The sequence below is a fragment of the Chelonoidis abingdonii genome, chromosome 1, assembly GCF_003597395.2.
Source record: "Chelonoidis abingdonii isolate Lonesome George chromosome 1, CheloAbing_2.0, whole genome shotgun sequence".
NCBI lineage: Eukaryota > Metazoa > Chordata > Testudines > Testudinidae > Chelonoidis > Chelonoidis abingdonii.
In genome coordinates, this window is record NC_133769.1 from 234,868,716 (window position 1) to 234,895,747 (window position 27,032).

The 27,032-nt window shown below is 40.0% G+C and overlaps 1 protein-coding gene across 5 annotated transcripts in view; it reads right to left on the minus strand.

Annotated features, from left to right (window-relative positions):
• FRMPD4 (FERM and PDZ domain containing 4) overlaps positions 1–27,032 on the minus strand; it is a 497,083-nt gene that overhangs the window by 425,032 nt on the left and 45,019 nt on the right. The window contains exon 2 of one of the 5 annotated variants that reach the window (XM_075060506.1): positions 7,308–7,423. The exons of 3 other annotated variants lie outside the window; for them this stretch is intronic. The gene's annotated coding sequence lies outside the window, so the exon portion shown is untranslated. Of the gene's footprint in view, positions 1–4,400; positions 4,466–7,307; positions 7,424–27,032 lie in introns of those variants that run through there. One more of the 5 variants, XM_075060518.1, reaches the window with a different exon arrangement.

The window sequence follows — 27,032 nt, forward strand, 5'->3', positions numbered from 1 at the left end:
CTCACTACACAGAATCTGTGAATGTCATATCAAAAAACTTCATATTCTTTTCTACCCAAAGACAAACTTACACAAATAGTCCAGTTATGACTAGCCACCAGTACTGTACCGTTCCAAAGAGGATGTGTGTAATGTGCAACAGCAAAAGGAACTGCTATAAACTCTAATCAGTCATAAAGAGGGTAAAACAGAGAGAGGTGCTGAGGGTATCGTGGCTTTGTCTCATTTGAAACTGGATTATAGGGAACATTCCCACATTAGCAAGGGAAAGGGCTACATGTCCTAATAGAGCTTTTCCACTTCTAAGCGGGGGGGGGGGGGGGGAAAACTAAATGAAGCATCTAAATAGAGAAAGAATCCACACACATTTCTGCCTACAGCTTAAAATCCAACCCTGAAAACTGAACTTTACCAGCTAAAGAAGGATGATAAATGTAATTTATACACATTATTTAAGACAGCTCTTTTCAGGTTGTACCAGTCACATGACATAACAATTCTTTTAAGATACATGTTTAGGCTTTGGCATCTCACACAACTGGAAGCTTTAAAGAAAAACCTAAACACTGAAAATACACCCCAAATTTGCCTATTACTATCTGCACTACAAACCAATGGATTAAAGAAAGCAAATCCTCACTCAGGTCTAGAAAAGTCTATGTTAAATACTGGATATGACATTTCACTGAAATCACTGTAAAATTTGTAAAAATGTATATAATGACTTTGAAGCTGAGTCACTTGGGGTAGCATTTGCTGCTTAGAAGTGATACTCTCCAATAGTGACAGAAAGCAAAGGTTGGCATTCCCATTACCATTCCTTGGGGGGGGGGGGGGGAAGAAGAGAGAGATTTAAATGTCATCCCATTGACTGCTGGAGCCAAGTACTTGATTTTTTCTGCCAAAAAGAGCTTCTCCAGTTGGACAGCTTTCGCAGGGAAAAAACTACCTGCTAGTCGTCATCTGCATGTCTGGATGCAACTGAAATATTGAGATTTCTTGGCAAATCTCAAGGAATAAAAAAAGACAAAAATAAAATGTTAAGTAACTAGCCATAAGTAGCATGGAACCATTACTTAGATCCTGGGTATCTATTTTTTTCCTGAGCTCTGCATGGCATCTACCAAAGTTGCTCTGGAGAACGCCTGGCAAATCCTAGATAAAGGAAGACATTTAAAATGTGGCATGTTTTGTCTTCTTGGAGGGGCAATATAAACTGTGCTTTTAAAAGTCTAAATTGAAGATATTTATTTTCTATGGTTTCTGCAGTTCAGTAGGATTTTGCTTTTGATGCGGATTTATTTATGAACCAAAAAATGCCTTAAGGATACACCAGATAAAAGGAGGCAGATAAGAGCAAATTGCATTGTATTCCAAGATTCTTTGTGGATAGAACAGCAGAAATGAAAAGTTCAATTAAGCAATATTCCAAATTAAGACAAGGATATTTATTTTAATTTTTTTTGTGGGGTGGGGTAGGGGGGAGACTATTGTGTGTGTGTTGGTTGGGAGGGAAGGGTTGTGTGTTCGATTTTTTTAGTGCGGGTAGGTGGCGGTTTGTTTAATTCTTCAGATTGATTTCAACATTGCCAATCCTCATGATATTATCACAAGCCTTGCAATATTAGGTGTTCTTTTAGCACCAGCTCCGGGAATCCTGGGAGAACCCTGAAGCAGGTGTTTGGGGTTTTGTTTTGTTAAGGAAGTACGTTTCTAGATCTCATGGCTCTGAAGAAAAGATTGAAAAAACTTAAATCTTACAAATGTAAAAAAACAGAAGGCAAATAAAAAGAAGCCTAACTTTTTGTTTAATCTCATGATATTTAATCAAGCATATGTTGCTGGGGCTTGGGGGCAGGAACAGAGAAGGGAAGGGAAGGGCCCGATTCATTTTTTTTTTAAATGTTTGGGGCTGTCAGTACTGTGACTTCATACAGTTTACTCCAAGCGTTAGACCAGGGGTGGGCAAACTATGCCCCACGGGCCACATCCAACACGTCAGACTGGCCTTCAGCTCCCGCCGGAGAGCAGGGTCAGAAGTCTGCCCCACTCCAGCGCTCCAACCGGGGGGAGGGAGGGGTTAGGGGCTTGCCCCACTCCATGCAGCTCCCAGGAAGCAGCCGGCATGACCCCGCTCCGGCTCCTACTAGGCAGAAGCGTGGCCAGGCTGCCCTGCATGCTGTGCCATTCACAGGTGCCACCCCTACAGCTCCCATTGGCTGTGGTTCCTGACCAATAGGAGCTGCAAGGGTGATGCCTGCGGACGGAGCAGGACACAGTCTCCAGGCAGTGCCTCGGAGCCGGAGTGGGAACATGCTTCTGGGAGCTGCTTGTGGTAAGCACCCCTGCACCCCCCAACCATGCCCCAATCCCCTGCCAAAGCCCTGATCCCTCTCCGAACCACTCAATCCCAGCCCTCACTTGTACCCCAAACTCTCATCCCGAGCCCCACCCTACAACCTGTACCCGCAACCGGACCCCTTACACCTCTCCCCTGTACCCCAAACCCCTGCTCCAGCCCTGATCACCCTCACACCCTCCAAACCCCTCAATCCCAGCCTGGAGCCCCCTCCTGCACCCCAAACCCGTCATCCCCACCCCAGAGTCCTCCCCCGCACCCCAACCTGGAGCCTCCTCTGACACCCTGAACTCATTTCTGGCCCCACTCCAGAGCCCGCAGCCCCAGCTGGAGCCCTCACCAACTCAAACACCCCTACCCCCAATTTCATGATCATTCATGGCCCACCAAACAATTTCCATAGCCTGATGTGGCCCTCGGGCTAAAAAGTTTGCCCACCCTGTGTTAGACTATATTTGAAATTCAAGCTGTTTTGGTTACATGTGATTAATTACACAAGTCACGTGGTATTGATCCTGTTCCTTGATCGGAGAAATGTAATGCTTCTAACAAGAAGCCACTGAGTCTTTGAATCTCTCAAGAAGCAGGAGCAGTCAAAAGAGTATTTCCAAAGTTCCCTAATATTTAAATCTTTTCCTCCCACAAAGGCCTTGGGCAATGTTTCTAAATGAGTTTGTCGATTGTACGATTTTTTGGTGATGTGAAAATTACAGTTTAATTCTCCCTTGTGAAATCCATACACAGTTGTGAAGGGTGGGCCACATCCTTGTTTGGTTCATTTAACTGCCTCTGTGCCAGGGTTTCAGTAAAGGATCTTTGAATCTCTCTCCGTAAGCTGTGTCAAGCAGTGTCCCATCTCACATTTAACACACCACTTCTTGTGCAAATATTTGAGTCATGAGCTTAAAAGTTCATTACCCAATAGAATGTGTGCAAGTAAAACTGAATTGTTTTAATATTCACAGGAAGGGACCACAAAAGGAGTACAAGCAAGCCTGAAGTCAGGGAAGGCAACAATATAATTACATATATTACATACACGCCCACAGGTGAAGCAAAGCCTGAGATAGTAAAGCGAAGGCAAAGCTGTGCACAAAAAACACACGGATTTTTGTGTCTGCATGTTTCTAAATTACTGTCATAATAGCAAGTCTTCAACATTAATATAACAGTGCAATCACATGACCAAATTAAGGCAACATAAATAATATAAATGTAACTCACCTGTTCAGCAAACGAGAAATACTGAGATTGTGCACACAAAAGAAGTTAGGGCAACTAGGAGATCACAAAAGCTGGCTTTAAAGAGCAAGTTAAGGATATTTTTGCAAGCCAATGAACAGCCTTTTCCTGCTGCAAAATATTCTAAATAAAGTTACCACAACCACCTCTGCATTCATGTATCTAAAAATCACTGAGAGATTCTTAAAAGCAATGCACAATGACACAACAGGCATCAGACCAGAGGATCAAGCTCCAAATATAACTGAAAACAAATCCAAGGTATTGGCCATCAGAAAATAGATAAAAAAACTTGTACATACTGTCCAAATTCAGTTTCCTTGGGTAGCTTTTTAAACCTCAAGAGGGAGGCTAAAGTTCATCCTGTATCTTGCTTAACATGTGTGGGGGGGAGGGTGTAATTATATGCACACATCTGCACCATATAAAAAGCAAAAATCTATGCTAATGCAATGATAAAGCAAGGGATAATTTTACAGGTCCCATGCACTTCAAACTCCCCTATGCTCACCCTGAAAAGCCCTCCCTGCACCCGAGAATGGAATCTCTCCAGTCAGCTCTGAATTTACACTTTCTCAGCACAAAACATAAGGGTCCCATTTACAGCCAAAGAGATAACTGCACAAGAGATAATCAGCTGGTTTTACCTAGGACTTTATCGCCTTCACTCTGAACTCACCTGTATTCACTCTGTTAGTGCCTCACTTTTCCTTCAATTACTCATATAGCAGGTGGGTCAGGGAGAGCTTTGTTTGTCCCACTTGTATTTTGTATGTGCTTGTGAAGGGGCGTGACTCACCACTGCAGTACCTCCTGCTGACTGTCCAGGGAATTAGCACTGCACCCTCTTTGGTGGTGTCTCACCCGCTGTCACCTCTATTCCTGGACCCATGTTACTCCGAGGACCACAGCATCCTCTTCAGGGACACTGTCCTCCGGCTGTGCCACACTCCATATTCCCCCCTCTTCCACAGGGACCTGCAGTCCACTGTCTAGCTTCTTTCAGTGGCTTCAGCTTCTTTGCGCTTGCATCAGGGCCTCAGTCTGCAGATCCCTGCAGCCTGCCAGGAGCTGCCTTTAGCTCTCTGGGTCTCTGCCTACAGCATTGCGTGGTCCAGGGTACTTGCTGCCCACAGCCTGCAAGGCAGCCAGTCCTCCTCCCTTCTCAAGTTCCAGGGAGTGACTGCTCCTGCTCTGTTCTGAAGCCCTTCTTATACAGGCCAGCTCGGCCCTGATTTGCTGCTCCTATTCGCCCTTCTGTGATTGGCTGCCTCCTGCACAGCCTCCATAGGGCTGCTTTTAGCCCCTTTTCTGCCAGTGTGGGGCAGACGCCCCAGCATAGTGCTTTATTAAAACATTTTGTACATGTGCCCAGAGCTTTAGATGGGCACATTATAAATAAATCAGCACAACAAAAAATTGAAAACAGCATTTCCATCTTCTTGTTACTGCTATACTGTCCCATTTTAGGTCAGCACATTTCAGTTCCTTCCCAAGTAATTTATGTCTCTGTGGCAAGGGCTGAATGGATGGAGAGAAAGTTCACAGGAGTCCCAGGTGAAGGAGCAAAAAGCCCTCAGTGGTGTTTCCTGTTATTTACAGGATTATTGTTCACTCAAAAGAACCCAAACTGGCAAAGCCTCCAATCATATTCCCAAGCCACATGGTTTAAACTTCATAAATATAGTGTACATCTGATCTAACAACATATAAGAAATAGCCAGCTAATATATCTGCAAAGCTCTCTATCCTGGTTTCTAGTCAGCCGTTTCAATCTTTCCCTCTCATAAGAGGAGCCCAGTCACTTTTTAAGCATCTGACCTTAAACTGACAAAGCTACATGAGATTGTTTCAGATCAGGGCGACACTCTGAAAACTCTTGCTAAGATGTAGCCACCCCAAACCACCTGGAAAGAAAAAACAAATCATGCGGCTTTCCAGTGCCTCATTTGGACAACACTATGGCAAGGCGCAGAGCTCCAAGACTTACTTTAGGGGCTAGCAAAAACCCGTCACAGACTGCTAAAGATTTTTAGATCCATATTAGATTACAAAGCATAATGGCTTTGATCACATTAAAAATCTCTCTGTTCTTTCATTGACAACACCCCTAATGTATTTAAACCATCACGAAGAGCATGTAATGTATGTCACTTAAGGCACAATATTAATTGCCTTTTCAATTTGAGTGTCAAAAGCATTTTTTTCCAATCTAAAGGCCTAGCCCTGCTCTAAATCACTAACAAAGAAGCTGAAAAATGGCAGCTTCATCACCATCTCCATGGAATTCACTGGTGACTATATATATTCTGGATGCAAGTTTCCTTCTCAACTCTTTTCTTTTCTCTGTCACTGTTCTCAAGTGTCTCTGTTTGTATATTGGTAGATAGAGTGTTCTGGTTTGTACTTCAAAACAACAAATGTATTAACAAAATCTGTAGTTTTCTGTTCTCCAAGGTGCTCTCCTAATACTCCATAGCTATACCATTCACTGCTACAACTTAAGAGGTTACTAGTTATTTCAGCCAATCATTTAACTGATATTCAGTCCTTCCTGCAGTGGCATGCACGGCCTGTAATTCACCAAAGTTAATCACATCATTGGCAATGAGGGATGGGTCACAGGGATTTTCTGAAAAAGTATCACATGCAATGCAAAAGCTTAGGTCAATTGCATGGTAAACATACACTTTTCTTAATCAGTAGGTCTCTTCCTCCTCCCCACCGTTTCCAGGCAGCAACTTCAGCATTAAATACTTCAGTGCAGCAGAAACTAAAAAGGGTAAGGAGTTAGACTCAGAGGTAGTTGTATCTGTAATGAACTGTACAAACACCATTTGTTCACTTTTACAGAAAAATAAATGAATTATTTCTAGTTCCCCTCAATCTTACCTCAAAGGCTGGGAGTATAAATGAAGTGGGGAGGATACGACCTCAGGATATAGCCCACCTTTTCAAAACACCTACTAGCAAAATCAATATGCAGTGAGAACTCCTATACTTCTTACAAGATTACAAAAAAGGCAAAATAGATTTTTCAGTAAGCAGGTACTGTATGTTTGCTTTTCTTCAGTCTTATGGGTTGTTTATTGTGGTTTTAACTGTGAAAATTACAGGCTGAATTCATGGGAGGGAGGAGGAAAATTACCCCTCTGTGGACATTACACAACAATTCTATATTTCTTAGAAAAGGATCTTGAATTTTTGAGTTTCTTTATCACATCCTACTGAAGATGCATGCACTTGTTTCGGGGGGTGGGGGGAGGTTTGAGAGTGCAGATTTCCATAAAGGAAAATCAATAAATCAATCCTTCTTGTATCTATCCTCTTATCCGCTCAGCTCACTCACTGCCGCATTACTCTCAGATAACATGAACACAGAAGGCCACGCTTATGTAACCTTCTCCCAGGTAGTATCAGCAGCAAGTATCAGCAGCAATACCTAGGGAATGTTCTTAAAATTGGAAAACAAAACCAGCTCAACCCCTCACCCAGAAGTCTGGGAAACTAACGGGCACCTGTAACAGGCAATACATGTTCACTGGCAAGCACAGAGTTTGTTTATGAAGCAGAGAAAACATTTTATTAAGGAAGCGTGAACACAGCATTACTTTGGAAAAAACACAACAACAGCGACTCAGAAGTGTGCAAACAATAAATAGACACTGATCCTACTGTATCTTAGACAGCACCCTCGGTTTCCCACCTTGTGGTGTGAAAGTCCAGTGGACAAAGGTCCCTTTAACATTGCACTCACTGCTTGTTGTCTAAGGACAGTGAAGTCCCTGAGGCCACAGGTACATACAGGTGGGTTCACCAGCCCTAGGGGAGGGGGCGGGGTGAATGATGCTTCCACTGCCATTCTGCTATGTCCTTTCTCTTGTCCACTCCCATAGCACCACAACCACCTAGCCCATTTCTTAGTTATTTCAGCTCTAAGGATTTCACTGAGTAGCGTGGATCCTCACTGCCACTGCTTTTTCCCGTGTTGTCTTACACCAGTACACTTCTCTGTACCACATATAGGCCTCAACCCCTGAACAAGCTTAACAGGGATTTCACCTGTAGTGACCCCTGAGAAGAGAGGACTCTCAACTGAGGCTATTAAGGTCTGTCTTTAAACACTAGAAGGGAAGGATTAAATGGTATCTAGAACTCAAAGTCCTGACCACCAGCTAGGAACACCTGTCCCCGCCTCCTTGTCTCTTTGAATTAGATTTCACTCACTACCACACACTTAGTGACTGAGGTACAGTTATGACGGCATCTCAAACAGGGCATAGTAAGTAAAGTTATGTTAGCCTTTAATCAGACAATAATGGTAACAACAATTCATTACCCTTTCATTCAAGACTTAAATTTTTAACACAATACGGCAGGGGTAGGCAACCGGCGGCACACAAGCTGATTTTCAATGGCACTCTCACTGCCCAGGTTCTGGCCACTGGTCCAGGGGGCTCTGCATTTTAATTTAATTTTAAATGAAGCTTCTTAAACATAGATGGACAGGAGGGCTCATTCAGACCACTTTTTTACACTTACATAAATGATGATAGACCTAGTGAATCTGATTTGTTGTTGTCATTGAGGTGGGGTGTGTGTGTGTGTGTGTGTGTGTGTGTATACACACACACACACGGAATGCCATCAAGCTAGTGTCCTAGTCAACAGGGCTTAGAACTGCAGCTCTGCGTTGTTATCGGAACTCTGCCACTGACTCGTTCTGTGACTTTGGGCATTTTTACCTTTCTGTGTTTCCATTTCCCCACTCACCCTTGTCTGTCTTGTCTATTTATATTGGATACCTTTGGGACAGGGACTGTCTTTCGCTACAGATTATATTATTTAAAACAACATGTCTGACAGGTAAAAAGGGAACTACTGAATTGTTGGCATTATTAAATTACATGCTAAAACATGTTTCAATAGCTCGTCACGCTACTGTAAGTTTCATGGAATTCTATTTTTGTATATTGTTAATTGAGGAAGGGAGGAATAAGAATTCCATTTATTTCCTTTTCTCGTTTTAAACAAAATAATAAGACACTGTTGAGAAGCCACATTCAGGAAAGGAAAACAACTATGGAGTTTAAAGCACAACCAAAAAATGTGCACTCAGTGGTTAAAATTTTGTAGCTAACATTTCAATGTTTTATAGCATGCAGCAACACAATTATCATCTTTTCACTTACTATAAAAAAGAAATACAAAATTCAAGCACAAAATCTATATGCCAAGATTTGCTCAGAAATGTACTCTGCCCTCTAACCATTTCTTAATATAGATGAAGTGAAGGTGATTTGGCTTTCCTGGAGGCAGTGCTTCCTCCCAGCACTAAAATGCTGTTAGGCAGACTGCACAAGGACAGTAGCTACTGGGAGCCCCTGAAGTAGTAACATTCTATTAGAATTCTGCACATCAGCAGTGGCACAGATCCCTTGCCTATCATAAGTTATAACGAATGATTTAATAATGCTACCTATCAGGCACTCTCTATTTCAAAACAGCCTTATTACATTACCACGACTATACAAGGCCTTAACATTTTCCTTGCTTGAAGTTCAATAGCTGTTCAACATACACATATCGCATTGATGGCTTACTGGATGGAGTTACCCTCCAAGTATATAAACTCTGAAGCACATCAGTATTATGAATGGAGATTCAGATGGCTTTGCAGATAAAAAGTATTTGAGTTTTATCTCAGGGACAACTGCACTCTAAACAGATTCCACATCGGATCCTTTTATCATTCTCAACTCCATTCTCTACATATTTTTATTAATATTCTTGTTATTAGCAGTCTTTTTTTTAATTAAAGATGAGAGAAATGGTTAAAACAGAATGAATTACCAATGGCAGCTAATCTGATTCAATTGTTTTTTTTAAATGGCCCCTTCCCTCCATTTTTAAGTTTAATTTTTTTGTTTTTTTAGAATCTTTGATCTAGTCTCCCATTGCTGTTGGTTGACAGACTGCCTCTAAAACCATAATAAAACTTCCTATTAAACTATTCCACGGGTGCTGCTTCTACCCAGAGAGACTGAATGTTCATGGTAAACTAGCAAGAACTTTAAGAAATTGCTTACGTGGTTAGAAAAGCTATCAGCGTGTCATCATCTTTCTCCAGCATGGTTAGTTTCAGTATGACATGGAAGTATGTCCATTTAAAGAAATGTCTGTAATATACTCCTTTAAGCAAATATGATGTGACCTTTCTGCATCACTTACAGTTAATGAAATAATGAGGAGGAACTTGTGCTCAGTCAGTAAACTGTGCACATACATCTATCAGCTCCTTTGTTTCATAATCACAGATCCCTGCACCCTCAAACTCTCCCACAGTAACTCTGTGTGACACTGACTTCTCTAGCTTTATGCATCAGCAGTGAGCATGCCAGTGTAAAGAGACAGAGTTGAACAAAAGCAGGTGTTTTTGTCTCTAGAGAATACTTTTCACACACTGTATTCTGAAGAAGTGTATCCTGAATATGTTCAAGCCATTATTACTATCGCTGTGTTCTCTTAACCAAATCACTACTGTAAGTTACCCTGCTTCCTTGTGTAAGTTCTCATTCAGGGGAAGTAACTGCATCACCCCAAACAGACAGGACAGCTCAACAATATTTTGTATGTGTTTTAATTTAAAGGTATAATTATATCAAAAATGTAGCAAATTTTGGGGTAGCATCATGGCAAATAGGATTACAGTAGTATAAACTGAAAAACACGTGTTAATGGACAATGGCAATACATTGTAATAGGACTATACATTTGCAAATAAGATATGGCATGTTCAACGCAATAAAAATGTGCACTTGACAAATATTTATAAACCAACTTATAAATCATAAACCATGAGCCAGTGTTGCAGTAGTTTTACTGTAGAGTCCTAAGAGGGCCCCCAGTGGTTCTGCAAATCAAGAAATATTTGCACAAACATAAATTCATTGTAAAAGAACTTACGGGACATTGGAAAATAAAAAGTTAGAAGATATTTTTCTTATCAAACACACACACAATAGATAAATCTGAGCTGAGCCCAGATACAGTTGGTGAGTAAATAACATCTATTAGCTATAGGAGTACATTAGTTGATTTGGCTCTTAACAGCTTACAAAAGTAGAGATAAAAATGGATTTTTGTCACTAAAGTCAGGAGATCTGACTCGGAACTCATAGAAAGATTTGTGTATAAGAATATGCTTTTTTTTCCTAGTCACATCTGGCCCTCTTTCAGAATCAAACTGTACTTTGAGAAACATATATCTTTTTTGTTATATAGCTAATGCAGCAATGAAATACAGAAAGTATATGTAGATGGAAAGTTATTTTTTAAAAAGAATGTTTTTCAAAGTCTTGATGAAGAATAAACCAGGTCTAAAGTTCCTCCACATATAGTAAAGTTTCAGGCCAAACTTTTATCGCATCTTGGCAGAGAGGTGGTTTTCGTCTTTCCGCACTAGGCACCTTCTAAATGGTTGAAGTGTGAGATAAATGAGAAGATCTCAGAATAATGCATACTCGGACAGCAGGTGTTGAGCTAGTTGCCAATTATTATAAGCTTCATTCACTTACAAGCAGAAGTATTCAAAGCAATGGAGAAATAGGTAATAATATGGTCAATAATTCACACATTTTTTCAAGATGGATGACTTAAAGACAATGGGGCAGATACAAGAAAGAATTCCAGTTTGCCAGTTTACATTAGGCCCTTACTATTATTTTAGCAGAGAGAGTGGTAGAAAATAGCACAAAAATGCCGATTATATTTTTCAGTGATGGAAACGTGGTCCCAAAAACCTAATGGACTCAGGACATGCACGCATGAAGCAGCTTTCAGAACTTGTGGGGCTGGAAGAATCCTCAGATACACTAGTAAACTGAACTATAAAGACAATCTAGCTGAAATAGCACCTGTTTGCCTTCCTCCTGGGAAGAAGACAAGACTTTTTGTGTCACTGGTGTCTAACAGAATAAGGTAAGACACAGTCCTACAATAGGATGCTAACTGACATATGGGTGTCCTGACTGAGAAATCTTTGGACTTACTAAATGTTCAGCACAAACGCCCAAGAAGGGGAGGAACAGGAAATAAAATACACATATAAATTGAATTTCTTTACATCAATATTAGGCAACAAAAGTTGTTTACTTCTTCAACATATTCTATTCTGGCTAATGTACTATAAACAGTTTTTAGTCCACAGAAAATCTTACCATGCTTCCACTACATATTCCCAGGCCTAACAATAAGGATGAAAAAAAAAATCCTTCAAGCTCCTAACCCTGTTTTTTGTGAAAAAAGGAAATTAAAGAAGGAGAAACATTTGAACAGCCATTGAAAAACTATTTCCTCACAGATTATTGAAGCAAAAGAAACTCCTGGAAAAAAAATCAAAAGCTGCAGTTGCTGTTCTGAAATTAAACTTACATTATGGCCAGCTTCTTTCTGCACTGTAACAAAATCTCTGATATCTAAATCTTTGATATTTGGCTCTAACTTCTTGCCTTGAAAGCTAGATCTGACAGCTCACTGTCTTTGAATTTATAGGTATTTTTCCCCGGTACTTTCCTCTGCTACGTGCTATGTGTTTATACACATTACTCTTCAGAAAGATGATTGTTTGAGACAGCATAAACAACACATGCAAGTCAAACTTAAAGAAAGAGCAGCCAGAGAAGGAGTACAAGTCTGATAAACAAAGAGCTTTGCCAGAGTGAACCCAACCACTCGATTGAATAATTCTGCCACATACATATAGTAACTTATATGCACTTTTACTAGTAATCAAATCAGACTTTCATCCCATCGCTTTATGCGGGGAAGAAAAAGAGAAAAAACATAGACTAAAGACAGCTCGTGCAGAATTTAGGAACAGAAGAGTACACAAGAACAAGACTATGGTGGCAAACATGACTCGGCATCCACTGGCAACCCTTCCGCTGACACTGGAAATTGACATGCAAGTCGTGAGAACAGCCTTCTTGTTTTTAGGAGATCAGTATGATTTCATTCCTTGGAGATCAATATGAACCCACTACTTAGGTCTGATATGTTCTCATATTTGCCAATTTCAAAAAAAAAACCAAAAACTTAGCGGCTTACAAAGAATAATTTGGAGATGAATTAGACCTGCACTCAACTGGGCCTGTTTATTTCACCTGGGCTTTTTAAGAGAGGGAAGAGAGTCAAACAAAACACTTCATTTTGTTTATGTAAGAATCCATGAGACCAAACTCAGCTCTGCACAGCATAGGACAACTGACATTCGCACGTTGCCATTAGGAGGGAATGCAGAGCCACCTCCCAAGAGCACAGTGGAGATTAGGTGCTGCAAGAAGTATTGTCCTAAGGGTCTAGAGCAGTGGTTCTCGCAGGTCTCCCACGGGAGGTGCAGAAATGTGTCAAGAGATGCAAGCTGTGTGCGGTCTGGGTTTTTAAGAGCTCTGGCTGTCAGACCCAGGTGGCTGGTGCTCATGCAGAACGGCCATGCATACCAAGGAGGTGGGGATAAAGGAGATAGCTGGATAAAGCAACCCGGGCTCTCCTTCCCCACCCACATTCCCTCACCGGAAGGCAACCTGAGCTCAAGTTCTCCTCCCTTCCCCCCCCAATCCTTCACCTGGAGGCAGCAAGGCTCTAGCTATCAGCCCTAGGGTGGCAGCAGCAGCACAGAAGTAAGAGTGAAAAGTAATATTGACAAATATCACTGTCCACATTGCCACCCTTACTTCCACACTGCTGCTGGTGTGGCACTGCCTTCAGAGCAGTGTGCCCAGCCTGCAGCCACTGCACTCCACTCTGCCTTCAGAGCTGAGTGGTGAGATACGTACTTCTGGGGGCAGGTGTAAATGAGTACAGACACAAAGAAGGTGGGCCCCATCAAATAAGTTTGAGAACCACCGGTCTAGAGAGACAGCATCCTATGGCCCTCTGATTGGCCCATGCTCACTATTTAACCCTGGGGGGTTATCTAGGAAGTTGTCTGGGCAACCACCCAGACTTCTCCAAACTACTGCTTGCTTCTGATCGAGTCTCTGACCCCAACCTGTCTCTGACCCTGCCTCCTAATTCCAATTTGGTGCTATCTCCAGTCTCTGACCCTAGGCTTACTCTGACTTGCTACGAATTGCAGCTCTGGCTATTACTCTGATCCCTGCTCACTGACTATTGCCTCATGCCTGTCATTGTCTTGATGACACCAGCCCAGCTGTGTCCACTAGGCCAGACAGCCTATACCCCAGTCCTTTACAGTTGGAGGGCTTTTTATTTTAAGAAAGTAACAAAAATCAAGTAAAATTTGAAACAAAACACTTCAAAAGATGAAACATTTTGTTTTGAAAATGTTTAAATGAAATATTTAGACTTTCTGGGGATTTTTTTTTCTCTGAGCTGAAACAATCTGGTGAATTTGACACAAATTCACAAAACATTTCTGTCAACCCGAATCCACATTTTCTGGCAAAAAAAAAAAATCAGCCAAAAAATCTCACTCGTGTCTAGTAAGACAATTGAGGTATAAACTAGAGTATGGGCGTCTTAATCTTATTTAATTAAGAGCTGTTGCATGGCAGAGGGGGAAAGCTTACTAAGTTGAGCATTTGGTTTTATAACTTTCAATATTGGAATGGCACTCAGAGAATATATATTAGATATCTTAATTTAAAACACGAAATGGCTCACTCTGAGCTGACAGTGAACACTGACCCCAAATTCAGCAACAGAAGTCAGGGTTCTGCCAGCAAGTAGAGACCCTCCAAAGAAATATTTTCTTTGCACTGAGTTCTCCCACTCAAAGACTCTCTGGAACCTGTGAAGAACCGGCTGTGTCAAAATGGATCCATTCTCTGTGGAGCTGACTTTATGGAACCCGACCAAGCTGTAGCTGAATGGGTAGAGCTGACTTCAGAGAAGTGGACTAGGCAGTAGCAGGCCTGGTAGATCTGAATTCCCTGAGCAGGTCCTGTATCTGTTTACTCACTTTAAAGGGATATTAAGGAGCAAAAACCAAAAATGTTTAGGTACAGAAAATGGCATTTCATAACACACGGTTAAGAGACAAGATTTTCAGAATCTCAGTAACCTTAATGGAGCTTGATTGAAAATGGAATCTATTTAAGTACACAAGTTGGGCATCCAAAATTTGAATCATTCAAGGTCACTAATAAATTTTGAACATCTTGGCTTAGAAGTAAAAATTGTTTTACCTGTGATATAGATTAATAGATAATAAGGCCAAAAAGAACCATTACAATTATCTAATCTAACATCTTGCCTAACATAAAAAGGTAAAAATTTCACTCAGTAATTTTTGCATCAAGGTCAATAATTCAGAACAAGGGAATAATAATACTGTCATCTCAAAAACATTGCAAACTGTAAGCTAAGTCAGTTTGTTTGCTCAGCAGGTACAGAAAATATCCTTTTAAAAACATTTGCTTTTTTTTTTTTGTTTAAGACATAGTTTCTGCCAGTTTTGTGCCCTAATCCTCTCTTGACAATTAGCATCCATCAGCCTTGTGGATAGGTTTCATAATTGCATTGATAAGTAGAATCCAAAAGATTACCTAATAAGATGATACCTCAGCAAAATGTTTGCACTTAGATTTCCATTTTATTCTATAACCTTAAACACAAATGTTCTTTTCTGCTCATTCGTATATATTTAATCTCTTCAAGCAATTAAGGCAGCATCTGTAATATCATGAGAGAAACAAGTTCAATAAACTTCTCTTAATGTATTTGCTCTTATTTACGAATAATTCCAAATGTATATGGAAGAAAATATAATCATATTTCACAGTGAAACCTAACAATCATTTGTCTTCAGGAAAATATATGAAATAAACAATATGAAAACCATTATATAAGATCCTAATCCTATACTTCAGGAAAGCTTAAACAAATAACCAGCGTTTCATCATCTATCATATTTCACTTCTCATTTTGTTTGTAATCATCCTCTTCCCAGAATAGAGGAGATTGCCTCCACACCCCCCAACATTTGTCTCTAATGAGGATGAAATACATGAAGAAGTATCCAAAAAAGGTATCAGTTATTCTGATAATTTTCCTCCCTCTTCACAAAAAAAATGGGAGTTTTGTTTCCACTTGCTTCTCTACAGAACACCTTCCTTTGAAGTTCAGCATAGTATGAACAAAAATTGTATACACATGCACTCTACAGTACCTAACATTCTTCTGTTACTATGGTTATCTGCAAATTCTAGTTTGAGTGTTGACCAAATGTTGGTGATATTCACTGTTACTATTATCACTGATAATTAACTAAAAATGCATCTCACTTTTCATATGCACTGTTGTTGTAGTCATGCACCCAGGGTATTAGAGATGAGGTGGGTGAGGTAATATATTTTATTGGACCAACTTCTGTTGGTGAAAAAGACATGTTTTTCATCATTTATCCTCCCAGAAACAAGCAAAACAGCAGGATGACAGTGTGAGTGCATCAGTCAAAAAGTATAATATAAAGCTTTAAATAACAACCATATGCAGGGGTATAACAGGCCAGGGGAGGCTCTGCCTCCTCTGACATTGACGCTGGAGCTGGTTGTGGGTTTGGGTGGGGAAGTTTTTGCTTTATTATGCCCATGCAGATTCCAGGGCGCCTGAGGAGGCAGTACGTGCTATTTAGCTTCCCGGGTTCATCAGTAATCTCCCTGACTCCAGAGAGATTACTGATGAACCCAGGAAGCTGAGAAGCAGATACCACTGCCTCAGCTGCCCCAGAACCTGCATGGGGCATATCTAAAGCTCAGATTTGTCTTCCAGAAGAGACGCTGTGGCTTTTCCTGTGTGTCCTGGGGTCTGGAGAGGGGAGACGCAGTGCAGCTGCAGCTGTAGCTGGCCTGGGGCTTCTCCAGGCAAGTGAGGATGAGTCAGGGCTCCTCCGGACAGCTGGGGGGGGGGCAGGGTTTTGGCCAGCCCAGGGCTCCTCAAGCCGGGGGAGGAGGGACAGGGGCTCATTGCTCCGGCCATGGGTGGGACAAGGGGTTGTTGGGGGTCCAGCCCAAGCAGGGGTGCAGGCAGAAGGGGCGGAGCCAGGGGTTATACTCCCTGAAGGGGGGGCTCCACCTGCCGCCCATGATAACAACCCATTTGTCAAAAACCCAGTAATAAGTTGACATATTTTATATCAACAGGTCATAAAACAGCATCACGTGAAAGATAACATTCCAGGGCCAACAAGACAGAAGATGGTCACCATTTATGGCACTTTGTTCATAATGTTACAGAATAAATAAGTAAACAAACAAATACATAAATCTACTCAAAACAAAGGAGTATGTGGCATTCAAATACCATGGCAATAAACATTGTATAAATGCCTAGAAAGACAGATTAAACACAAAGAGCAATAACTACTTGTGGGGGAATTCTGTGCCAAAAAGTTAAAAATTCTGCACACAATATTTTAAAATAGTGCAAAATTCTGCATATTTTATTTGCTGATATAATCATGCCAATTTCAATTATTTTGGGAATTTATATGAAAATGTCTGTCAGCAAGTATGTCTGTAACAATACAGGCCAAAAAAAAAGATGCCTAATAAGGAATCTATTGCCTGACTACTAATACAAAACTTTGAATAATTAATTTAAACTACAATACAGAAACATATTTCCTGCACTCCTCAGAAGATGTGCAAAGGTTTGGGGGAGTCAGGGGTAATGGAGGAGCTGAGGGAAAGGAAAGCAGACTGGGAGTGAACCTGGAGAGTTGTTGGGTGTTAGTGGGAGAAGTACTGAACAGTTTCTTTGGGGGCGGGGGAGGGACTGTTAGAGAGTTGGGGAGCCTCCCCCATGCATATCTTGGCTGATGCTGAGCCTCTCCCATTCAATCAAGCGCATATGTCCCGAGCCCCTCCCATTCAATCAAGCACATATGTCCCGAGCCCCAAGTGGCCCTGTAGCCTTCTCCCTCATCCCCATGTGGTCCTGGAGCCTCCCTACTGCCTTGTCCCTATGTGGCCCTGTAACCCTCCTCCCATTCAGCCCCTGGCTCAATGCTGTCACCCCACTAACTCCTGAGTCCACGCCCCAGTCTGTCCCTTCCACTAGCTCTTCTGAACCTCTGTCTGTGATTACCCACTCCCCACACTGCCTCCTAACCTGGTTCCACAGGAAGGCGGCTGTGATGAATGCAGCCAACAGTTAGCTGTTATTGCCAGTCAGCTGGCTGTACTGGCACCACAGTGGCCTTTGGTGGGCAAAAAGTGGAAATGCAGCACTTCTTGGGCAGAAAGTATTTTCTGTGGGAAAAATTTTTTACGCTGGATATGAATTCTGTGCACGCACTGGGGCACAGAATCCCCAGGAGTAAATAATGAACCAAGCAACCTTGGCATCACACTACATATGGTCAGGATACAAAAGGTTGCCCTCAATATGATTCTCCACCCCTATTCTACCACACAAAAACATCAGGTAGGAAGAGTCATTTGTCAGGAGTCAAAAGTTCCAGAATCAATTATACTAACCCACTGGAGCTTCCTATACTTTATTGGTGTAAAGGAGAGTGATACAATGTGTCCAGAGTTACAAATCCAAAGCAATGTTAATTTCAATCTGATCTAATGTGGAAACATCTGGTGTTAATCTTAATTTATTCTTTACAGTGAATAGCAAAGAGCCACCACATCTGTCTAGACAAGCAGACCACATTGCATTTGATGATCTGGGGGAAAAGTATTGCCATGGCAGGAAAATCTTTGTCCCAACACTCTGTCAAGGAAATCACAATTTTACATTGGCACTCCCAGTATACATGTAGGGTTTGTCTAAACTAGGATAAAAGATACAGGCAGAGAGGGGGAAGAGAGCTAGAACATGTTAGCTCACATGTTCTACCTAACATAGTGTATGACTCTAGTGTAGACTTGACAAGACTTCACCATAACCAACTACCATGTGCTGAAGTACAACTTGTCAAGTGTATACTACAGTTTTAGAATGTGCTAGCTAACATGTTCTGTGTTTTATCCTAATCTCAGCATACCATTGACACATCTTAACAAAATGACTTGCACCATAACCTAGGTTTTTTAGCTTTTTATCGGGTTCCTAAAGAAATCATTTCACATGTGTACAATTTTCAAAGTACAAGCAAATAGAAAGATGGCCAATTTTTGAAATTACATTGACCAACGCTCACAAAAATACCGCCAGTTTCCCAAAGTTGTTTGAAAGTTTGTACTGAAAACCATATCTGCAAAAGTCACTAACATATTTTACCTTTATACAACTCTAGAGGTAAGAAGAGAAACAAGTAGTTAATCCAAGGCTGTTTGTTCATTTAAATAAGCAGCTGTGTCATACATCATTTTCCCTTCCAAATATTTGTTTAGCTCCTCTTTTATGTATTTTACACTAGTTTTGCCAATAGCTGCCTTCAAAATCTATTCCTTGCATTGACTTATCTTATTATAAAGAGCCTCGTCTAAATTCCTTTGGCAGATGACCTTTCCTTATTCTTCGTTTGATCCGCTTGTTTCCCAGTATTTGGCACATCTCAAATAGCTCTGTGATAGACATCCTATTTATTTTAAATAGCCCATTCTACCTTACTTTGTCTTGGGTACATTTAGCACTTTTATGCACATAGCCTTCCTGCACTTAAACCTTTTTTTATGAACAGGCTGAAGTTTATTCCTTCCATCAAATATTTACATAAGAGGTTCACTGTATCAAGAACTAATATAAACTGCTGCACAAACAATTTCATTCATTTACCCCTCTTTCAGCTGCTTGAATATTAATCATATTTCAATCCATATTCATTTGAGATATTCCCTTATCAATTACTAGTTTAATGGGGGTTCTACTATTATATACCCAGTCATTAATGGTTAGTACTCACTGAAAGTGTTCTTTTCAATAAATCTGTGTTAAGCAAGCATTCATTTAAGTCGATTTTGATGTATTTAATATGGCATTAATCCTAATTTTCCTGTTAAAAGAATCTGAGTGGAATGTCTTTTGGGTTTCCATTCTGATCTCCTTTCTCCTATTCAATAGTTCTTTTAAGAACCCTAAGTTAAAAGAAACATAAGTAGCATCTCTGCCATAACAAAAATCGTGACTGCTGATGATTAAAACACACATATTTTTGGTCTCTATTCTGAACCCTAAGAAATAAAGCAAAAAACTTGAGAGATTCTTTGGTTTTTCCTTGACACGTCATTGTTGCTGAATACATAATTCAGTAAAAGCTAAGGCTGCAGGAGGGAAGGAGGGGCATACCATGGGATTCACTACATTACACCACATTAAGAAAAAAGTAATCTTAAAATATTTACAAGTGATAATATATGCTGCGTTAAAACTCACTAGATATGTTTATGCAAAAATAATAAATGAAGCCTCACATGAATCCTGACATGAACTATAACTGCAAATTTAATTGATCAATTAATAGGATCAAGCAGGTAGGTAGAGACAGTTTTTTAAGACGTGTTATTGACCCTTAAATGTTTGTTCCCTATTGCCTCACTGACAGAGAAACAATTTCATTTTAATGCAGTGCTTTGCAAAAATAAGGTAAGATTTATACCTCAGTTAATTTGCCTCTTACAACCCTGGTTTTATTTTTAAAAAGTCTTCTATATAGTTTGTGCCTTTTGATTCTCAAGACACTTTTTAAAAAAAATATTTTTATTCTTATCAATTTCTGTTTTAACTTTTGGGGGAGAATAAATAGGCATGACAGTATCTATATCTTATTCTTTTTAGTTATTTCCATTTTTAAAAAATTAATGTTGCTTAATTTCTTGTTTTCTGCAACTGTTCTGAAATATATTAAACACTTTCCCAAGCACAATAAAATCAAAATTAGCTTGTAATCAGTATTTGCTTAACATTCTGTATCTTCTATATAAATCCATTCTGGATTCTACCTTCCAAATTGGACCATCCTACAGTGGCCAGCAAAATCATGTTAGAACCAGAGATAGCTGGAACTATGTGTAAAGTGCAGCTTCACTCTTACCATTGACAATTCAAAAGGCATTAATGCGTTTGAGGTTTATTCTGTTTCACTGACTAAGATCAAATGGCCTGGTTCACAAAGAGAGTGATGGTTTTCTAACTGTTAGCCATGCAAAATCACCGTGGAATCAGAGTCAAGCTGAGTTCCATCCGTCTCACACATCACCAAAAATAAAAATACTGTAGCCAAATTACGTCCTCGCTAATACCAGTACAACTCTGTTAGCCTTCAGGAGGGCTGCATGTATGTAAGTGAAAATATAATTTGACTCTCAGATCCCAGGATGAATTTGCAGGGTACAAAGGTTAAACAAAACGAAACTCTCTCTTGCACATTTGTTCTACAAGTCATTAAGATACAATAAACAGGGAATCCCATAATGTGTATAGTTAGATGTAAATGTAACTATGGATATTTCAGAAGTGATATTTTGACATATTACTTAGTAAAACATTTTGTAAGCGTATTGCCTTTTTTAATTTATTACAGAATGGGATTTTCAAGAGCACATGTGCTTAACCTTAGCATGGTTCTCCCTCACCTTCACTTCCTTTAGGGCACACTGGCACCATCCCCTTCACCTACCCACTGTAGGGAAGATAGGGCCCACCAGGATGGCCTCATCACCATCCATGATGTAGAAAGTCAACACCAGTACCTGAAACATTGCACCAGGAGAGGAGAGGAGAGGGGGAAACAAGGGAAAAAACAGAATCACTAGGACCTGCCTTTTTTCATCTTTTCATGTTTTCTGCTGCAGCTTCAAGGAAGCCCAGTGACTGGCAAAAAGAATTCCACAAGCCTGCATCAGCCTCCTTAGGAACACATCCAAGACTATGCTTACTTTCAGCCTGAGGGCGGGGAAGGGGGACATTAGCCTAGGAAGTTAACACACTGTTAGAACAAAGTACTAATTTGATATTATATATAAGTATGGATGCACACAAACACTGTGCATGGAAAATAAATTGTTGAGAAACTGGATTTTGAACTCAATGTTCCTCTAAAGCTCAGTTCTAATTCTGTTGAGCTAGATAGGGCCTAAGACCAAGGTTCCAATGGCAGTATCAATAAAGTATAAGAAATTTGATAGTGCAGAATTATCTGGAAGACTCCACGTTTAAATCACACATAATGTACAAGACCATTTTCTCAGCAGGTGAAGGTGAAAAAAAAAAGTTTGTCCATCTTCCAGATGCTCCTGAGGCTAGAAAATAGAAAAAGAACAATCCCACAGATAATGAGAGAACTTCAAAGTCCCTTTCTGAAGAACACGCAAAGAGACCATCCTGGAAAAAGGAAAGAATAAAGCATGATGGCAGTTAGCATTACTGGCCAGGATCATAATGCAACTAGCATATTAATCAAGGGGATTTCCATGCAGGGATCAACAGCGTCATATTTCCCAATTGTTTTGAGTGTGCATAGACTCCATCTTATTTGGTTTTGGTATTACCATAATTTACTAATGTGAGCAATTATAACCCTGCTCATTTTCAAACACTTTTGGAACATGTTGAGTTCTTCAGAGGGATTACTCATATGAGTAGTCAATGAGAACATTCACATGACTAAAGCTATGCATGTGCCCAAAACTCTTCAGGATTGGGTTACCATTAATAATTTCTAATGAACCTCTCATTCAAACACAGAGAAGAGTGTGTCGCGCCTTTGCTACCATCTTTGGCTAGAAGCTGTTTACTACAAGAATGGGGACTACAAAGTATCACTATGTACAGAAAAGCTAGGATTAAAAAAAATAAAGGTTTAGAGTTTTGCAGAAAACTTGTTCAAGGATGACAAATCCCAACGTTTATTCACACCCATGATTTTTCCAGTGCCAGAGAGAATGACAAACATCGGTATCAAGGCCCCACGTACCATGCTGCAAACTGGAGCTAAATACTAAAGCAAAAGCTCCCCCAGCTTCTAAATTAGGTGCTGAATTATGCAGCAGTTCAAGTACATTTAAAAATTGCTGTTTCTATTGGGGGGGAAATGAATAGCAGTCATTTAAGTGTCCTAAAGTCCCCAACTCCCTGGCAACTGGCATGGCAGACTGTCGTGGAGAAGGTGCTCTCAGGGTTTCTGGGTGTTTCTGAAACATGTTTCAAAAATGTTCCTGCAGTCAAATGAAATATTGCAGACATCTAAATCAGCAAGAAATTCCAATTTGGACAAACTAACTTTTTTGAAGAGCTGAGTCTATTTCCCAGCCAGTTCTATTAATTATACTTATATCCATTAACTCTTTATTAACTGAATTATCTATGATTCTGTATGATGTCAGGCTAAATGGCCTAAAATTACCCAAGTAATCCCGTTTGCTCTTTTTGAATATTGACAGAACAGTAGCACTCTTCCAGCCTTTGGAATCTCTCTAGTACTCTAAGATTTATTAACAATTAACATCAGCAAGTAAGAAGTCTCCTCGGTCAATTCTTTTAGGAGTCCTGGGTGCGAGGTATCTGGACCTGATAATTTTAAAATGTTTATCCCTAAAATGTTTAACTTGCTCCTTAGTTGCTAATAGACTGGAAAGTACATAATCATCGTAATGTGAAACAAGCATATCATCCTGTTCCTTTGCAAATACAGAAATATTTATTGAATGGCCGACACCTTTGCTAGGATTTCTTTTGTTTCTAAAACATTTCAAAAATTCCTTATTGTCTTTAGCCCTGAGAGTCATGTCTTTAGCTTACTTTATAAATTGTCTTTATACCTGTAATTTTTCATTTATTATATTGATTGCCATTTTCCCTTTTTAAAAAAATTCTTATTCCTGCCTTCATTTTCCACTGAACCATGATGGTTTTTAGCCAAATTTATCCTCTCTCCTGATTGCGGATTCTTGACTTTTTGGTCAACTAATAAACTCTTCTTTAAAAAGTCCTACTTTTCATTCACATTTTTCTTCTCTGACAGTTTTGCTCATGATTTTTCTCAACTTTGGGAAATTAGCCATTTTAAGCACCTAATGCATATATTACTCCTTGAGACTATCCATTGTTTACCCATATTGAATACAATGAGGTCATGATGACTGGTCCTTAGGAACCACCAACTTCCAGGCAAGTGATTAATTTATCTTAATCCATCATAATGAGGTTCAAAATACAGTTACTTCATCGTGGGTGTGGTACTTTTGTGTTAGAAAATTATCTATAATTTTTAGAATTGTAATGATATTTTACTAGTGGCTGCATGAGACCTCCAACATGTGTCTCCCAAATTGAAGTTCACCATAACAACAATTTTTCTGTACATACAGGTGCTGATGGAGTAACTCATCCTGTTCTCTGGGTTTAATTTGGTGGTCTGTCACAGACCCCCACCAGCCATTGTTAGGTAGCACACTGATCCATATGCATTCAAGATCCTGTGGTTCTGAATTATCAATAACACTAAAACAGGACTGCCATTGACTTCAATGAGGCTAGGACGGTGGTCCTCAAACTTTTTCAGTCACATCCCCTCCTTACACCAGAAGCCGGGGCTGGGAATGGGGCCGCGGCCAGGATGGGGCCAGAGGCACTATCGGGCCAGGGGCCATGGCTGTGGCTGCGGTTAGGAGCAGAGCTACAACCAGGAGGAGGCCTGGCAGAGGAGCAGCAGCCGCGGTTGGGGCAGGTCTGGAGTAGAGCTAGGGGCAAAGTGAGACAGCCTGTGGAGGCTGGCCCAAGCCCCACTACACATCAGAGTAACAGGTCTCTAATTGTCTGGATCCCAATTTTTCCCTTTTTTAAAATGCAGGTAGGACATTAGCTAGTCTCCAGTCATATGACATTACCCCAGAATGAATAGATGTAGTTAAAATTCTTGCTACTGACTAGCAATTTCATGTGCCAATTCTTTCAGTATTCTGGGATGGAAATTATCCAGTCCGCCCAATTTGAGCACATTAAACTTTTTTTCCCCTCCTCAGATGTGATAACTTCCATTTCTATACACCATTTCCATCAGCCATCCTGCCTTCATGACCATGTTCCATATCACCACCCTTATTGAAACCAAGCATTCATTGAGTTTTTGGGTATACACAGATTATCTTTAATCTCCTTCCAATCCACACTCCACAGTGGCCTAATCCTGTTCTTCTTTAGTCTCTTTTTTTATTATACAGCTAAAACCCCCTATTATTTATTTTAATTTTCTTGACAAGAGCTAATTCAGCTTGATTTTTTTAGCAACTCTCACTTTATTCCTACATTCTCTAACCTTCGAGATGTCACTTTCTTTGCTGATCGATCCCTTTCTCCATTCTCTCTAGGCTCTTTGCTCATACCTAATAACTTTTTTGAAGGGTTTCATCCAGTTGGGGGGGAGGCTTTCCCTAGGATGCAAACTTCAGACAGTTTTTTGTATATCTGATCTGAAGATTTTCCAAGCCTCCTCCACATTTAAGTCCTTGAGCTTTTCAAGCCAGTTGATTTCATTAACTAATTCCCAAAATCTTCCCTTTTGAAATAAAAAGCCACAGTTCATTTCCTCGTTTTGATTATCCGTACATTTAATTTAAACTGAATCCAAGGGTATTTCCTATGACCAGCTCTTCTACGACTCCTTACTACTTACCAAAACTTAGTCTAAATTGCATCACCTCATGTTGGTCCAGTGATGAAGAATACTGTCTGTCGCATCGAGGAATAACTGGAGCTACCAGTATTAGTAGCATTTATTCACCAGTCTCTATCCTAATAGAGCCTCTTTTACAATTCTTCTGCGTGACCTTGACCCAAGCAGGCTCTTCTGTCCAAATGATCACTTATTTCTTTACAATTAACTGCTTCGTTGATGTACAATGCCACTTTTATTCCTATCTCACCTAAACAGCACATACCCTTCAGTATCTATATTTCAGTCATGAGTGCTATTCCACTATGTTTCTGTAATCCCTATAATATACTGTTTCATCTCCTGCACCAGTAGTTCCAGGTCCTCTTTTTTTTATTTCCCAGACTCCTTGAATTCATGTACAAAAATTTTAGTGGTATGCCTCAGATCTCACAGAGTTTTCTGTCCAGATTAGGTAGTCCTTTCACTAACTGTAACACCTACCTACAATTCTAATCAATATTTTTAATTTCTTTCCACTTGCAGAAAATACTCCTACCTTGTGGTGTTCCATTACCCTTACTATGTCTTCATTAAGCTGACTTTCCTCCTCTAGAGTAAACACGGTTGTGAAGATAGAGTGAACTGGATTGCATTCCTGGTCATGCGTTAACCATGGTTAAGTTCCAATTGCAATGCTGCCTTTTGCCCTCCCTTACATCTGTGCCGCTTCTTTGAAGATGAGGTAGCAAAATACAGCCTTGCAGGATCTGTTTTACAGGGATGATGATGTATAAATCAGCAATAAGACTTTCAGTTCAACTTGAGTTTGCAAGTAGGACCGTTAGAAAAACAACATTTTATTTAAATAATTTGTGCAAATTTGTTCTGAAAACCATCGAGACACAACAAACAGACTCTGATGGTGTCATTTTCGGACATTTTTCAAAGTAGAAGTACACAATAAACAAGCTAATGTTGGGTCATAAGGACTTCATTTTAACTGAGCTGTATTAGATATTTGCTCCTTGGAAATCATACTCCCAAAGTTATTCATTTCTATTTTTATGCTGAACAACAAAAATGTTGAGGTGATTCAAAATGATGAGGAAATGTGAAACCAAAACATGTTACTGTATCAGATATTCTCTGAGAGATCTGTTTAGCTCTGTAATCAGTGTCATTGCTCAGTAAATATTACTGGGTCAGAATAATAATCACTGAACTTTTCATTTTTAAAGATTTCAAAGTGAAAACTTTTCAAAAAGCGACAATCCATTTAAAATAGCCTGTACAAAGCTTTTGGGAGCTAAAAAAAGTGTAACAGTGAGATATATATTGATTACAATGAGCTTGTATTGGTCCTGCTTTGAGCAGGGGCTTGGACTAGATGACCTCCTGAGGTCTCTTCCAACCCTAATATTCTATGAATAGAGGATATTATATGGATTCCACTAGCTTTAGGTGCTACTATCAATAAAGCTAATAATATGGTGTATATATCCAACTCCCTTTATGGGATCTTTTTATATTTCAAAGTGATACCAACTTATTGCACAGAAACTATATTGTAGATTGTACACTGGTTTAAAAATCTCCCTACAATTGCACTAGATGTTTAGATACATTGTTTTGCTAAAATTATAATTTTGTCACCAATGTTTTCTTTGTACAGTGTATGTTAGTAGTTTGCTTCAGTATTACCTCATGCACAGTAAGTGTATTTACTTAATAGCCAGATCTCTGATTTAGAGCCTAGGCTTCTAAGTCACTTAGGTGCTTTTGAAAATTTTACTTTTAGCCTTTTCATTCGGTTAGCATGTGAAACTTTAAAAGTTAGATCAGACAAAACAGCAAAGGTAT